Below are 16,816 nucleotides of genomic sequence, written 5' to 3'. Positions count from 1 at the left end.
TAATGGCTTTCTGCAACAAGTTCCCACTCTAAGTATTTTTAAAACTTTGGAGTAGTTTGTGGAAAGACCAAAATATTATAGATCGTATGCAAAAAATTGTTATAAAGATTAATTTTAACTAGAGATTTTTTTGCCTCCCAGATGCTTTTGAAGTTGCCATCTCCTTCTTATTTTAAGCCATTATTTGAGGAATTTGAGAACTTTAAAATAATCCAAGCAAGAAGGAAATGGTGAACAATTTCTCCCAAGCTGAAGCTGTGGAGCTCTGCTATGAGAACGTGAAAGGGTCTTGCATTAGAACCTCTTATTTACCAGGTCCTCGAGCCATCCTGTACATAGTCCTTGGTTTGGGGGCAGTGCTGGCTGTATTTGGAAACTTACTGGTCATTATTGCTATCCTTCACTTCAAACAGCTGTACACACCTACAAACTTTCTCATTAGATCCCTGGCCTGTGCTGACTTCTTGGTGGGAGTCACAGTGATGCCCTTCAGCACAGTGAGGTCTGTAGAGAGCTGCTGGTACTTTGGGGAGAGTTACTGCAAATTTCATACATGTTTTGATTCTTCCTTCTGTTTTGCTTCTTTATTTCATTTATGCTGTATCTCTATTGATAGATATATTGCTGTTACTGATCCACTGACCTATCCAACCAAGTTCACTGCATCAGTTTCAGGAATATGCATTGTTCTCTCTTGGTTCTTTTCTGTCACATATAGCTTTTCTATCTTTTACACTAGAGCCAGTGAAGAAGGAATTAAGGAATTAGTTGTTGCTCTGACCTGTGTGGGAGGCCGCCAGACTCCACTGAATTAAAATTAGGTTCTGCTTTGTTTTCTTTTATTTTTTTCTACCCACTGTGGCCATGGTGTTTACAGACCATAAGATATTTTTGGTGGCTAAGCATCAGGCTAGGAAGATAGAAAGTACAGCCAGCCAAGCTCACTCCTCCTCAGAGACTTACACGGAAAGACGAGCTAAAAGAGAGAGAAAGGCTGCCAAAACGTGGGGGTCGCTATGGCAGTATTTCTGATCTCTTGGCTACCATACATTATTGCTGCAATGATTCATGCTTATATGAATTTCATAACTCCCCCTTATGTTTATGAGATAGTAGTGTGGTATGTTTATTATAATTCAGCCATGAACCCTTTAATATATGCTTTTTCTTACCCCTGGTTTCAGGAGGCAATGAAACTCATTGTAAGTGGCAAAGTATTAAGGAGTGATTCATCAACAACTAATCTATTTTCTGATGAAGAAGATATAGATTAAAAAGATCACCACAGAGATTTCAACACAAACTTGGAATTAAGGTCAAGTGCAAAAATAAACACTTTGGATCTAGAGAGGCAAATGTAATAATTTACCAAATAAGGGAGTCTTACATTCAACATTTGTAAGGCATTTTTCTTCTTCATGTGTCCTGGCCCTTTTTAGAATTTAGTGGCAGATGAATAAGATTTGTTGATCCCTTCTCATTTAGTGTTATTTGATGGTTTTCTCATTTTCTACCTTTGAACTGCAATTCATACTTGCTTTTTCAATAACTTGAATCTCTATAGTTTTCTTCACACTCATAATTAGTGTTCAGTTGTCCAAAATACATAGAGGGAAGAAAAGTTCCTGTCTGACTTGGAAAACAATCTGAAGGAATTAAATATATCCACTATGCTCTTCGCTTGTACTCTGTATAGTGTAACTTTTAGATGAATTGACTGTTTTCAAGACTTTACCCACATCAGTAAATGGAGAATACACTTAAGATCTACTCTTTCTTGCTGATTTTTCTATTTTTCTTGTAGCCCTCCATAAATGAAGTCTTTTGATTAAAAGTGTATGTTTATTTTCCCTAAAACTAACTAGATTTTTAGTACACCTCACCTCTCTCTTCTATGCTCCATTGATTCAAACAATTCAGCTGTAAACTTCTTTGCCAACTGTACACAAGATAGTACAGGCTTATAGGTATATTTGAAACAGGATCCACTGAGGATTGAAGTAAACTTCATCCTGCAAGACTGTCTTCAAAGGGACATCAACCTTGGGGTATATTACTGAGGTTTGTCTCTCAATCCTGGTGAGCTTTGTGTCCCAAATTGTTTGCTTCAGCTAATGGGAGGCTGTAAAACTGTTGCAAAGGGTAACCAATCTGCTTAGGTTCCAGGTGTAGCTATAGAAATACCATGTCTTTCATATACACATACTGTTATTAAAAATACATGGTTATTTTGGCTGATAAAAAACATAAGTATATTTTGAAGCATTGTTTAATTCACATCTTTTATCCATATGTGTTTTCTCAGTTAGCTGAGACTAAGAGGACAACTACTAGATTACGTGGAGCTCTGTGTATTTTTTTTAAATTGAAATGAGGTGCTGAGACATAGGAAGTAACTGACAATTATTATAGTTTGCTCACTGTTAGGAATGGGACAACTTTACCAATTATTTAGTGGTAGCACTGTGAATAGTCCATGAAGAACAAATTATAGAGAATTAATTAGTAGCAGAGTATTTGTCTAGCATGCATGAGATCCTGGGTTCCACCCTTAACACTGCCACATGAGAAAAGAATAGCCAATAGGTAACAACACAGTACTCTCAGAGAGCTGCCAGTGTGACTGGGTATTACTGTAAGTTTCTTCACTTATTACTGATGTCATAATAGATGCTTAACTCGATTGCACGAGCTCCCTATGCATTTATAGCCTATTAACATGTTATGCTTATTTTTATTTAGCTATGATGCCCCGACTCCCATTTTTACTCATCATTTTTGACAGATTGCACTCATTTAAAGGTCAACCTTGAAGAATAAAATTTCAGTACTGCATTTGTATCTGAAACAATCAGGAACACTAATACTGACAAGTCGAATTATTTTGAAGTGATCATTAAAGGCAATGTGTATGCTCTTAGACACTCAGATAGTTTACTCTGTTCATATTTATCCTTTTGTTTTTATTATTAATTTATGTTAAAATAAATTTCATGGTATATATTTTATGCTTATAGCATGACGTTATGCGATGCATATACATAGTGAAATGGTTGCTAAAGAGATGTAAATTAATATATCTCTCACCACCTTAGTTACTTCTTTGTTGCAAGAGCAGCAAAATCCACTAATTTAACAAAAGACTCTAATGTGATTTATTGACAGTGCTCCTCATGTTAGGCATTAGCTCTCTAGACTTCTGCTTCTTCACGTCCTTGACCTCCATTTCCTGTTTCCTCCCTCTCCCATGTATCATATTTTAAAACTAAGTCTGTTATAATTCCTAAGCAATAGTGTTTTTAAAATTTCATTTTAGAGAGAAACTTCTGAACTTTAAACATCAAGAAATTTGACATTTACTAACAATACTAAACTGCTGTGCTTTTTATTTGTTCATATCTTTGTCCATGATATTTGAATGCCTAGCACATTGATTTGTAATTTTTAAGTGTCTAAGGATATTTTAAAGCATATGAAGATCAATTCTTTATTTTCATCCATCAAATAATGGTATGTTAGTCTTTTACATTAAAAAATTTGCCACTCTTTTTATTTACTTTTCTAAAAATGGAAAATTTTAAACAATCACTATGTGGGGAAAGTCCAGCTTAGTCTGTTAAAAGGTTTGTTTAATGTACTTTTACACATAATGAAAAAAGTGTTAGAACATGTAAACTTGCTTAACATGAGTCTTCATACCTGAAGAAGGGGTACGCGAGGTGATACATCAGAGATTTACGTGAGGACTGTACATGGTAAATTTAGTTTTGAAACAGGCACTTCCTTTTATCTGCAAAGGCTGTATATGGTATAAAGGTCCAGAGTGAGATTCTAAAGTCAGGCTTCCTGAGATTGAATCCCATCTCCACCATTTACTAGTTTCTACTTTGGTTAAGCAACGTACCCTTTATATGATAGCTTTTTTCCTATACAATGGAGATTATAACATAATGTTCTCATTAAAATTTGCTGTAATAATGGCCATGACATAAAATGGATCTGCAGATTTTGAAGACCAAGCAGGCAATAAACAAATCAACACGACACATATACCATTTTGGTTGATGAAAGTTCCTTGGTGCCAGAATAGCTTTTCCAGATGTTTTTGACATTGGAGGGGAAGGACTAGGCAGGTCAGATGAGAATCAGAGCCAGTTAAGACCCATTTGTCCCAATTATAAGCAACAGAAGAGGTTTAGAAGAAGTGGGCTCACCTGGCATCCATTTTCAGTTCTTTCTGGACTACAGATGATAGCCTGACAACTTAAAAATGCTGTAGAATGTCAACAGACAAGTGAAAAGTTTTCCAAAAAGTTAGCAAAGTAAATATTTAGAAGGCTGATTCAACTGAAAAATAGGTACTGGGTAGAATCATCTTTGGGTGTTTGATTGTAAATGCTCCAAAGAAGGACCCAGACTGTTAATGATAAGACTTAGAATAGCCAGGGTTAAAATACTGAAAAGTAGTTTAGGAATTGTCAGAACATCTAGTTATTTTCATTGCAGACAACATTTTGACTGACAGCATTAAAGAGGTAACACTAAGTACTATTGTTACAATTAGGAACACATGGATAAAATATACCTGCTTAGTGACGGTTTTTTTTTTCTTTTTTGAGTAAAATTTAGAATTTTGGCTAGTAAGATAATAGGTATATAGCACTGACGAAAGTCAAAAGTTTAGATCTCTTGCAAGTAGGGGGACAGTGTCTGTAATTTTAAATAGTCTTATTTTTTAATGTACAAGTACATTTTATTTGGCTAAGATAAATACAGGGCAGGTTTTAAGTAGTTGGATTGCCCAAATAGCAGGTTGTTTCTGAATGTTACTGATTACAAACAGCAGAACTGTCAAAAGTTTCACTGACCATTTTATATGTCCAAGGTTTAGATTGAATGCTTTTGGGTAAAAGAGAACGTTAGCTGGTCATTTTACATATATTAGGCTGACACACTTTTAACTCTACAAATGTCTGTACAGTATTTAGGTAAAATCTAGGCACATAGATCTACATACTTTTAGTCACAAATCTATAGCTTATCAATTGTGCCAGAATTACTTATAACAACAGTTGTTTTATCACACAGATATAAGAAAAAGTCATTTAAGAGACTTTTACATGAGCAAATACTTAAATGAACTGAGTTAGTTTTTTGAGTGTTTAAAAGTTTGACATGATCAACAGAAAATGCAAGTAATTATTTTGATAAAATCATTCTTTGTGACACTTTTTTACAGATCTTACTTAGAGCAGAACAATGTTAAGACAACCTTGATATTTTATAGACTTAAGAGAATCAGGTTCTAGTTTAACATGATCATACAAAATCTTTTAGGTAACTCTTAGATTGTAATCAACTTTAACTTTATCACACACCAAAGCATTTATTTTACACTTTTAAGACTTACTCAGAACCTTTATATAACATTTTGAACCTTCTGATGGTTTGTCTGTAACCCTCTTTTCCATATTTGGAACAATTTTTAGGACAAACCTTTTAATAAAATCCTTTTTTATTTAATAACACTTTTTTATTTCCTTTAACTTTTTTCCAAGAAATATTTCTAAGACCTTTTTATATCCTTTATAGACCCATGAAAGAAGGCAATCTTAAGCTGGTTTTTATACAATAAGTAACTTATAAAGACACCATTTGTTAATACATCTAATTAGAAAAGAATTGAATTTAAATTACACTTACACAGGATGAAGCAGATTAAGATTACTGTCCATAAAATAATGCCTGTATTATTCTAGTTAGACCTGATTGGCATAAAATGTTAAAAAACTGGTTTCTCTTAAAAGTAGCAGCAGAAGAGGTAGGGGAGAGAAAACAGATGCCTTTGTTTTTATATTAACTCTATAATAAAAATCATCCTAAAGATGTTTAAACACATGCATATGTAAAAAGTTTTAAATTAGGCATGCCATAAATGTCAATTTAAGCATTCATAGATTCAAAAGATCAAGAACTTATAAAAATTAACTGAGTGGCCATAAATACACTGATCAGTTATTTTTTAAATTTTTAGGAGTGGATTGAGGTGTGTCCCATTCTATTCTTTTAGGACTCATTTTGGGCAGCTTGATAACTGAAGTAAGAGTCAATTTTAGGAAAGTGTTTTAAGTCTGTCTCAGTTTTTAATTGGACTGTTGTTATAGCTATTAGATTTTTTGTCTCTAATAAGTTAATTATACAACAGACATACACAAAGTTTACACAATGACACATAAAACAATTACATTAATTTTAAGTGTACTTTTAGATATTGAAGGCTTTAGATTTATCTCTAGAGGGTGTTTTGTCTTTTTTTAAAATAATCTTTAATAATAGCTTACCTTGTAAATAGTAATAGTAGCTTTGTTATTAGCCAAGTCTTAAAGTAAGTTGAGGGAGATTAGTCTCATTATGGTGTTGGCATCCCATATCCTCATGTGGACAAAGAACATGGGATGCACCAGGAGGTGTACAAGTTTATCCTGTTGTTTATATTAAAAATTTGCTTTTAAATTAGAATATGTATGACAGGCTGGAAAAGATCAGATTATTGCAGTAAAAAGGATTACATCTCCATTGAAACTGGTGATAGTAAGCATTGAAAAAGGTAAAATAAATTAGCCCCTCAAGACTTAATTTTAGGTAAAGGGTCTAATGAAAAAGAAACCTAAGTGCCTGATTGAATCCATAGCAGAACTCAGGAAGGCTGTCCTTTTGCCTTTTAGCTAATATCATAACCTGAAAAACTGAAGTTTTAATTTTAAATACATTTTAGACAAAGAATTGAATTTTTCTCTTTGGTCTCTTTAGCCTACGCACACATGAGGCTGAGGGCATGGGTCCATAATTCCAACTGCATGGTGCTTTGGCCAGGAGAGAGAAGGGACCAGCCCAGGGTTACCACCTGCAGTGATATGGTTATGACCTGGTCCCACTCCCAGCCTTGACATGTCTGAGATGGGAAAACCACCCAGCTCAAAAGCCAGACTTAAAGGAGGAAACTGTTAGTAGAGTATTTAAGCAGACTTAGAGGTTTAACATTAGGTAGAAAAAAAATCCAGGAGGTTGAGACAGAAAAGTATCTTAAATCCTCAGCCATATGTCATTTAGATTTTTAATTGATTTTATGTTTGTAGTCCTGGGATTGTATGAGTCACTCAGGAGGCTAAGAAAACTGACAATGGAATCTGAGTAGGACTTTTTTCTTTCTTTTTTTTTTTCCTTGTCTATTTCTGTTTCTGTTGTCCTCACTCAGATGGTCAGTTTGGAAGAGGAGACAGGAGGGTTGAAAGAAACTTTCATGATGGCTGAGATAGATTTAGAGATAAGAGTTTAAAAAGTTAAAGTTTTTTTTATATATTGTGAGATGAGGGACGAGGAAAGGATGACATAGAGTTGGGTACAGTGAGAGGAGGAGGTTTTTTTTTTTTAATGGAAAACAGAGGAAGCCCAGGAGGATTTTTGTTTAGGAGGAGAATATGATGAGGTGAACAAGACTGACAGAGGGAGAGTTTAGAGGGGAGATAAAAGCTTACATGTAGGGTTACCTCAGAGCATGTCCCTTAACACTGGAGGAAGTTTTTGAGATCATGCTGAATTTGGAAATTGAAAATGTCCTGTTTTTGTCAATAGTTATTATTGTCCAATTTATATTGGTGTCAGACTATGTTACAGTGGAAAATCAGTTTAAGATTCTGTGAGACCCAGGTTCTGGAGGTTTTGGAGGAGACATCCCAGCAGACTGTCCCTCAGGGGTTTCTGGCCCATTTTTGTGGAAATAGGTGGTGAGTAATTCCCATAGTAGTCCTACCTGGTAGGACAGACAAATCAGAGGGCAGGAATGTCTTTACTAGCTACTGACAATCTAGAATATGTCTCTGAGGCAGTGAACCTGCATATTTTCTAGACACCCAGAAAATTAATAGGTGAGTCCACCTAGTTGGTGGATGGAGGGAGTCTCTTGCCTGGCTGGGGCTTCCATGGTCTATAGTAGGATATCCATGTAGGACTAGAAAGAAACCTGGATGAAGGGGAAAACTCACCAAAATTGAAGACCAGTGTTAGATGGAGGGTCCAGCGATGGGGAGTGGCCCCTGATGGAGCCATCAAAGAAAGGAAAGAAAGGAAAGAGTGGGAGAGATAGAGCAGTGAAAAGGGAGAGAGAGGTAGCAGGGAATGGGGGAGGAAGACCAGCTTCCATTTAGGGACTGAGCATGGACCTGGGAAGTGCTGTTGCTGTTTATTACTTTTTAGGTTGTGACAGTGGAGAACTGGAGTTAAACCTATCTGCCCCAGCAGTATGAACAAAGGGAGGGTTAGGATCTGAGGCAGAGGAAAGCCTCAAGCTAGGAGCCTCTTGCCATTTGCCATTTCTCATGATAAAGTTATTAAGGTCTCAGAGGACATTGGGATTAAAAGTTTTAAATTTGGGTCATTTAGAGGAATCATCTAATTTGTATTGAGGTCAAATTTTCAGAGAAAAACTGATGAGGATTTTTGGTTTTAAATCACCCTTTAGGCCCGGTTTAGTAAGGTTGTATAAAAGACACCCCAGGGGTGAGTCAGAGGGAATCCTTGAGTGGGTATTGCGCATGGCAGGGGTTCGGAAGTTTTTCTTAGGGCATCCCTCTGGAGAAAACTTGCAAAACTGGAAAAATGAGCCTGGGGCAGTAGGCAGACATCTCTAACCTATGCATCCAGGGGCCAGACTCCCCAGGGGCCAAATGGCCAGAGGGTGAGAGGGAGAGGCAGCGATAGGAACATGGAAGGTGAGACTGGCCAGAGACCAACACACCAAGGCACCACGGAGTGCTAGACAGAGAGGCCAGGTCTTACCTGTCCCTGCAGAAATCAGAGCCCATGTTAAGTGTGCAGAGTGGAATCAGCGAAGGGCTCTGAAGCAAGTCACAGAGCAACAGAAAATATATAGCAGTGTTCGCGTCATATACAGGATAGCGAGGAGGGAAAGGAGAGAGAAGGAGAGTAGAGAGGTCTAGAGGTTTGGGATGAAGAGGGTTCCTCCCTGCTCTCCTGGGGTTCAGCCAAATGTTAGAATGGAAGAGGCAGAGAGATGGTTCAAACACCAGCACAAGAGCCCTGTGGAGGGGACCCCGGCAAGAGAGCTAAAGCCCACTGCCACACACAGGCTTGGGCTAGTGGAAAAGTACCAGGAAATTTACTACGGGATACCATTGCTGGGCAACCAAGAAAGATAGTTTGTGGTTAGGTCACTGTCTGCTCAACAGTTCTTGGCACCCATCCGGAGATAAAGGTTAACCATTCTCTTTGTCAGTCTTTGGAGTTGGGTGGAGAGTTTCTAGTAAGCCACTTAAAGTGGGGAGGGGGCCAGGTCTTAACATGGTGTCCTCACTGTTAACCACAACAATAAGACTATATTTATCACAAAAATTCAGGATTGGAGTGTGGTTCAAGCAGTAGAGTGCCTGCTTTGCAAGCAAGAAGCTCTAAGTTCAAGCCCCAGTTACACCAAACCAAAATTCAGAACGTACATAGAGGTGGAACATCTGAGGCATTCTCTTTAGGACCAAGATAAAGACATCATGCCTAATATTATCACATGGTATCAATATGTTTTTGCGTACTAGTTAAAACAATAAGATAAAAAAAATTACTTATAGAAATTTAAAATTAGAAAATTAAATGATCATTTTTGCAAATTATATGACCAAATATAGATATTGAAATTCAAAATTAAGACATTAAACTATGATATTTTGCTGATTATATGACTGTCTAGGTTTGACTTATTACCATTGAAGCCTAGTCCCATATCACTCTTTCCCTGAAATAGAAACAGATTACAGATAGACATTGCATAAGTATTGAGTTAACTTAAGCTGTAAATATACTCAGTAACTTTGGGTTATACCATGTGTATCAGCTAGCATCATTTTCTTACTTCATTTGCTAAAAATTCAACAGGCAGGACTTCTGTTCCTACTAATAGTGGACTAGGTTATGTAGACCAATATTGAGAAAATCTGGAAAAGGCATTTTTACAGTCTTTAAAATATCAGAGAGGAGTAAAGGTAGCAAGGAATCATTTGAGATCTAGGAAAGAAGAAAAAAAAATATCAGGAAGGTGAATTCAAAATACAGGGCAACTTTTTTTCAACAGAATTAGCCAATTCCAGAAAAAACATCTCAGAGAAGGAAAGGCAAGCAGAGATTTTGGCAACCTCATCACGTTAATGGTAAACAATTCAATTTTTTGTCAACAAGAAAGATGAGCCCAGGTCACACCTACCACCAGTGTTTCTGGTGAAACCCAGGGTCATTACTAGTCCCTAAACATCAGGGTAAGCCTAATTCCCATTGTCTCAGTTTGTATGGGAGAAAAGGATGAAGCTGGTTCTTTTAGCTAAATGGCAGAAGCAAATGCAAGTTGTCTCTGAGAAAGGTCATTTCATCTCAGTCCTCAAATTATTAAGTCAATTTTTCATACAGAATGTCTCACACTCCTTAAAAATAGCTAGAAAGAAAAGGAGGTAAGAAAACATGAGAAAAACAACATAGAGAATGGGCGATTAAAAATATACAGAGAAAGTTCCTGTTATGCTTTGCAATAATGAAGTTAAATATTTTTGATTTAGTGTAACTATGCTAACCATATTGAAGGAATGAATAAACAAGCTTGGCAATTTCAGTAGGGAAGTGTAAACCATTATAAAAATTGGTAGTTCTAGACCTGAAAATTATTGATTTCAGATTCTCAAGCCACAAAAATCCAGACATGGTGTAGTGAAGTCTAGTGAAAGTTTATACAAAAATATCTGCATGCTGGCTGCCCACTGACTGCTGTCTTCCATCAGTCAAAATTAGTGCCATAGAAATTTTCTCCTAAGAGAATGATAGAGTGTCAACAATATCATAAAACACATCTGTGAAGGTAGAGGATATAATGATTTATACTGAAAGCTGTTGAAAAATGGGGGTTGGGAGGAAAGGAATAAGGGAGAGAAATGGAAGGAGTTGAAAGGACCAAAGTAAAGTATAATCACAGAGGGGAAACATCAAGAAATGCCTTTGAACATTGACATAGAAGATAATAACAAAAGACAGCACTGTAAAATAGGTACAGTATATTTGGTGGGGGTTGTACTAGTGCCCTAGGTGGGTGAGAAGGAGATTAAGGTGAGACAAAATGGTTGATTTACTTCATATACCTACACCAAATAGAACAATGAAATCTCTTGCAATTGCTTGAAGCAGGGTGGAGAGGGGGTGGGGCAGACAGTGGGGGTGATCTAGCCAATGTACAATATAAGTAGAATTGTCACAATAAATCCCTCTGTACAAGCAAATCCCAAAACAAATAGGAGAGAAATAATAAAAATAAGAGCTAAAAATCAATGAAATAGAAACCAAAAAAAAAAAAAGAAAAAACCATACAAAGAATTAATGAAACAAAAAGTTGGTTCTTTGAAAAAATAAACAAGATCAATAGACCCCTGGCAAACCTGACTAAAATGAGGAGAGAAAAAACCCAAATCAGTAGAATTAGGAATGCAAAAGGGGAGATAACAACAAACACCATGGAAGTCCAGGAAATCATCAGAGACTACTTTGAGAACCTATATTCAAATAAATTTGAAAATCTAAAAGAAATGGACAGATTTCTAGATACATACGATCATCCAAAACTGAACCAAGAGGAAATTAATCACCTGAATAGACCTATAACACAAAATGAAATTGAAGCAGCAATCAAGAGTCTCCCCAAAAAGAAAAGTCCAGGACCTGATGGATTCTCTGCTGAATTCTATCAGACCTTTAAAGAAGAACTGATACCAACCCTCCTTAAACTGTTCCACGAAATAGAAAGGGAAGGAAAACTGCCAAACACATTTTATGAAGCCAGTATTACACTTATCCCAAAACCAGGCAAAGACACCTCCAAAAAGGAGAACTATAGGCCAATCTCCTTAATGAACATTGATGCAAAAATCCTCAACAAAATAATGGCAAACCGAATTCAACAACACATCAAAAAGATTATTCACCATAACCAAGTAGACTTTATCCCAGGAATGCAGGGGTGGTTCAATATATGAAAATCAACAAACGTAATAAACCACATTAACAGAAGCAAAGACAAAAACCACTTGATCATCTCAGTAGATGCAGAAAAAGCCTTTGATAAGATCCAACATCATTTCATGATAAAAGCTCTAAGAAAACTAGGAATAGAAGGAAAGTACCTCAACATTATAAAAGCTATATATGACAAACCTACAGCCAGCATTATACTTAATGGAGAAAAACTGAAACCATTCCCTCTAAAATCAGGAACCAGACAAGGATGCCCACTATCTCCACTCCTATTCAACATAGTACTGGAATTCCTAGCCAGAGCAATTAGGCAAGAAGAAGGAATAAAAGGAACACAAATAGGTAAAGAAACTGTCAAAATATCCCTATTTGCAGATGACATGATCCTATACCTTAAAGACCCAAAAAACTCTACTCAGAAACTTCTAGACATCATCAATAGCTACAGCAAGGTAGCAGGATATAAAATCAACATAGAAAATTCATTAACATTTCTATATACTAATAATGAGCAAACTGAAAAAGAATGTATGAAAACAATTCCATTTACAGTAGCCTCAAAAAAAATCAAATACCTAGGTGTAAACCTAACAAAAGATGTGAATGACCTCTAAGGAAAACTATACACTTCTGAAAAAAGAGATTGAGGAAGACTATAGAAAGTGGAGAGATCTCCCATACTCATGGATTGGTAGAATTAATATAGTAAAAATGTTTATACTCCCAAAAGTAATCCACATGTTTAATGCAATTCCCATCAAAATTCCAATGACATTCATTAAAGAGATTGAAAAATCTACTGTGAAATTTATATGGAAACACAAGAGGCCACAAATAGCCAAGGCAATACTCAGTCAAAAGAACAATGCTGGAGGTATCACGATACCCGACTTCAAACTATATTACAAAGCAATAACAATAAAAACAGCATGGTACTGGCACCAAAACAGACATGAAGACCAGTGGAACACAGAATAGAGGACCCAGATATGAAGCCATACAACTATAACCAACTTGTCTTTGACAAAGGAGCTAAAAATATACGATGGAGAAATAGCAGCCTCTTCAACAAAAACTGCTGGGAAAACTGGTTAGCAGTCTGCAAAAAACTGAAACTAGATCCATGTGTATCACCCTATATCAAGATTAACTCAAAATGGATCAAGGATCTTAATATCAGACCACAAACTCTAAAGTTGATACAGGAAGAGTAGGAAATACTCTGGAGTTAGTAGGTATAGGTAAGAACTTTCTCAACGAAACCCCAGCAGCACAGCAACTAAGAGATAGCATAGTTAAATGGGACTTAATAAAACTAAAAAGCTCTGTTCATCAAAAGAAATGGTCTCTAAACTGAAGAGAACACCCACAGAGTGGGAGAAAATATTTGCCAGCTACACAACAGACAAAGGACTGATAACCAGAATATATAGGGAACTTAAAAAACTAAATTCTCCCAAAACTAATGAACCAATAAAGAAATGGGCATGTGAACTAAACAGAACTTTCTCAAAAGAAGAAATTCAAATGGCCAAAAAACACATGAAAAAATGCTCACCATCTCTAGCAATAAAGGAAATGCAAATTAAAACCACACTAAGATTCCACCTCACCCCTGTTAGAATAGCCATCATTAGCAACACCACCAACAACAGGTGTTGGCGAGGATGTGGGGAAAAAGAAACCCTCTTAACACTGTTGGTGGGAATGTAAACTAGTACAACAACTCTGGAAAAAAATGCGTAGGCTACTTAAAAAGCTAAACATTGATCTACCATTTGATCCAGCAATACCACTCTTGGGGATATACCCAAAAGACTGTGACACAGGTTACTCCAGAGGCACCTGCACACCCATGTTTATTGCGGTACTATTCACAATAGCCAAGTTATAGAAACAGCCAAGATGCCCCACTACTGACGAATGGATCAAGAAAATGTGGTATCTATACACAATGGAATTTTATGCAGCCATGAAGAAGAACAAAATGTTATCATTCGCTGGTAAGTGGATGGAATTGGAGAGCATCATTCTGAGTGAGGTTAGCCTGGCCCAAAAGACCAAAAATCGTATGTTCTCCCTCATATGTGGACATTAGATCAAGGGCAAACACAACAAGGGGATTGGACTTTGAGCACATGATAAAAGCTTTAGCACACAAGGGAGGGGTGAGGATAGGTAAGACACCTAAAAAACTAGCTAGCATTTGTTGCCCTTAACGCAGAGAAACTAAAGCAGATACCTTAAACGCAACTGAGGCCAATAGGAAAAGGGGACCAGGTACTAGAGAAAAGGTTAGATCAAAAAGAATTAACCTAGAAGGTAACACACACGCACAGGAAATTAATGTGAGTCAACTCCCTGTATAGCTATCCTTATCTCAACTAGCAAAAACCCTTGTTTCTTCCTATTATTGCTTATGCTCTCTTTTCAACAAAACTAGAGATAAGGGCAAAATAGTTTCTGCCAGATATAGAGGGGGTGGGGGGGAGAGGGAGGGGGCGGAGTGGGTGGTAAGGGAGGGGGTGGGGACAAGGGGGAGAAATGACCCAAGCCTTGTATGCAAATATGAATGATAAAACAATAAAAGAAAAAAAATCCCTCTGTACAACAAATATGTCCTAATAATTGTTTTTTTAAAAAGAAACAGTCTCCTAAACTTCAGGGGATTTTCATTACACCACTTCATAGCCTCTATAAAGTGGAGTCCTACACCACTTGAATCTGGAAGTGGTAGGAGAAGCCACAGTCTCTAGACATTGGCTACAGACAGTGGAACTGAGAGTCACCAAATGGATTTGATAGCCACTGTGTGATCCGAAGACACAGAAAAGATGTTCTAATACAGAACCTACAGGAAGTACTCAAAGTAAGAATCAGAAAATACTTTAAATATATGATGACAAAAATATAACAAATAAAATGAAACATAAAGAAATAAAAATTGTGTGATATGGAGGAAATTCCTGATCTAGGCTATGATGAATCAGCTTGTCTCAAACTGCCCCCCATGGAGAAAAATGGTGAAAGTGAATTGAATACAGAGCGATGATTAACGCAGTAGAGGACAGCAAAGGCCATGGAGGGTTGTTGGACAAAATCATGTTCAGAAGGAAAACACTAACATGAGCTGAAGCTGCTACAAAGATTCTTGTATTCAAGGCAGCATTTATTCCTGCTGTGACCCAAAGAGACTAAGCAGAAATGAGTGACGGCCTAATTCAAATAGCTAGGAAGTGGTTTTGTGGAAACTGTATTTGAGGGTGCGGAGAACTTGTGTTTGAGAGACCAAGATCCAGGAGAAAAGAGAATGTGGAGATGCGATTCCAATAAATTCCTCTCTTTTACCTTTGACAAATTCCATTTCATCTCAGAACGATAGAACAGGACCTATTTGAGTCCGTCTCCTTTTTTTTTTCTTGAAGCAGAATCTCACTAGGTTGACTGGTTGGTCTCAAAATCAAGGGCTCAAGCACACCACCTGCCTCAGCTGCCCTGTAAGATACAGGAGCTACTAAAAGTGCAACTATTCAAAATCATGATAATGTTACTATTCATAGTAATTAACTGGCATCCATGGAAAAAAGCAGAGTGCAATTGGCAATCTCAAAAATGTTTCAGTGAATGAGTGAATTTGAATTGCCTTCTCTTGTAGGGAATGGCTCAAAGGAACGAAGCCGTGAAATAGAATAAAATAACAAGATCACAGTTTTGCTGGGTACGTGGACCAATCCTGCCTTAGCAGTTAAAATGTAGTTTATCTGAATGACCCTGTGATCCTCAAGAGAAAAACTTGCACAAAAAAAGCACTATTTTTAATGAAGAAGTATATGGATGAGTGGGAATTTTTAGAATAATATTGAATCATACCAAATCCATTATTCTCTCCCACATCTACATCTCCCTAAAGAATGTTATTTATACTTTTATTTAGGACAATTGTATTGTTCCTCTGAAATAACATATTAAAATTCGTGTTCTAAATATCTCTAAGCAACTAGACGGCAGTGACTGGGCCTCATTCTCCTTTGTAAGGGGAGGAATATTTAGGGGTAATCTCACTTACTCTCTGATTGTCACGGTGTGGATACCCATTCCATGATTAGTAAATATGTGACTGGGTGTTGTTTTTCATTCCCAGTGCAAATAATCAATCTGATATTATAGTTAATATACACATATTTCTTCATTTATTTTTATGAAATTGAAATTACACTTTGGGACCCAGAAATCTGAATGCAGTACAGACTCTCTCTGGCCCCCTCTGAACAAAGAATCATCATGTCTCTAAGTTTCTGATAGTTCTTTTGCATTTTTAAGAAAGATATCAGAGAAAAATTAACATATGATATTTCCAGGGACTGAAGTATCATAAAGAAATAAATACCAGGATTTAGAATTTAAAAGGACTACACTGTAAGTGAGAAAATTCCCTTGAATTTTCTCAAAGATACTATAAGAAAAGGTTTACCAAGCAGACAAATAGAAGGAAGCTCAAGGAAAACAAATCAGTCCAGGAGCACAGTGATAAATGCTAAGTTGGTACTGGAATCTGTTTTCATTATAACTGGATTTTAATGTGATATTTACCAAAGTAATTTGCACCTGAATTTAAGTGTCTGATTCAAAGTTTCAGTATAATTCATTCTTTTACATTAGGATATCTTGCACATGTAGGATTTATTCTATTCCCACTGATATGTCCTTATGGCCTTTTTCATTTACCCCAATGTAACACAAGAAA

The 16,816-nt window shown here is 36.6% G+C and overlaps 1 pseudogene; it reads left to right on the top strand.

Moving 5' to 3' along the window:
- Positions 1 to 227: 227 nt before the first annotated feature.
- Positions 228 to 1,274, top strand: LOC109686897 (trace amine-associated receptor 9-like; annotated as a pseudogene).
- Positions 1,275 to 16,816: the final 15,542 nt, after the last annotated feature.

The sequence above is a fragment of the Castor canadensis genome, chromosome 1 (assembly GCF_047511655.1).
Source record: "Castor canadensis chromosome 1, mCasCan1.hap1v2, whole genome shotgun sequence".
Lineage (NCBI taxonomy): Eukaryota > Metazoa > Chordata > Mammalia > Rodentia > Castoridae > Castor > Castor canadensis.
The sequence above is the reverse complement of the archived record's forward strand: the minus strand, read 5'-3'. Positions and strand labels throughout refer to the sequence as shown.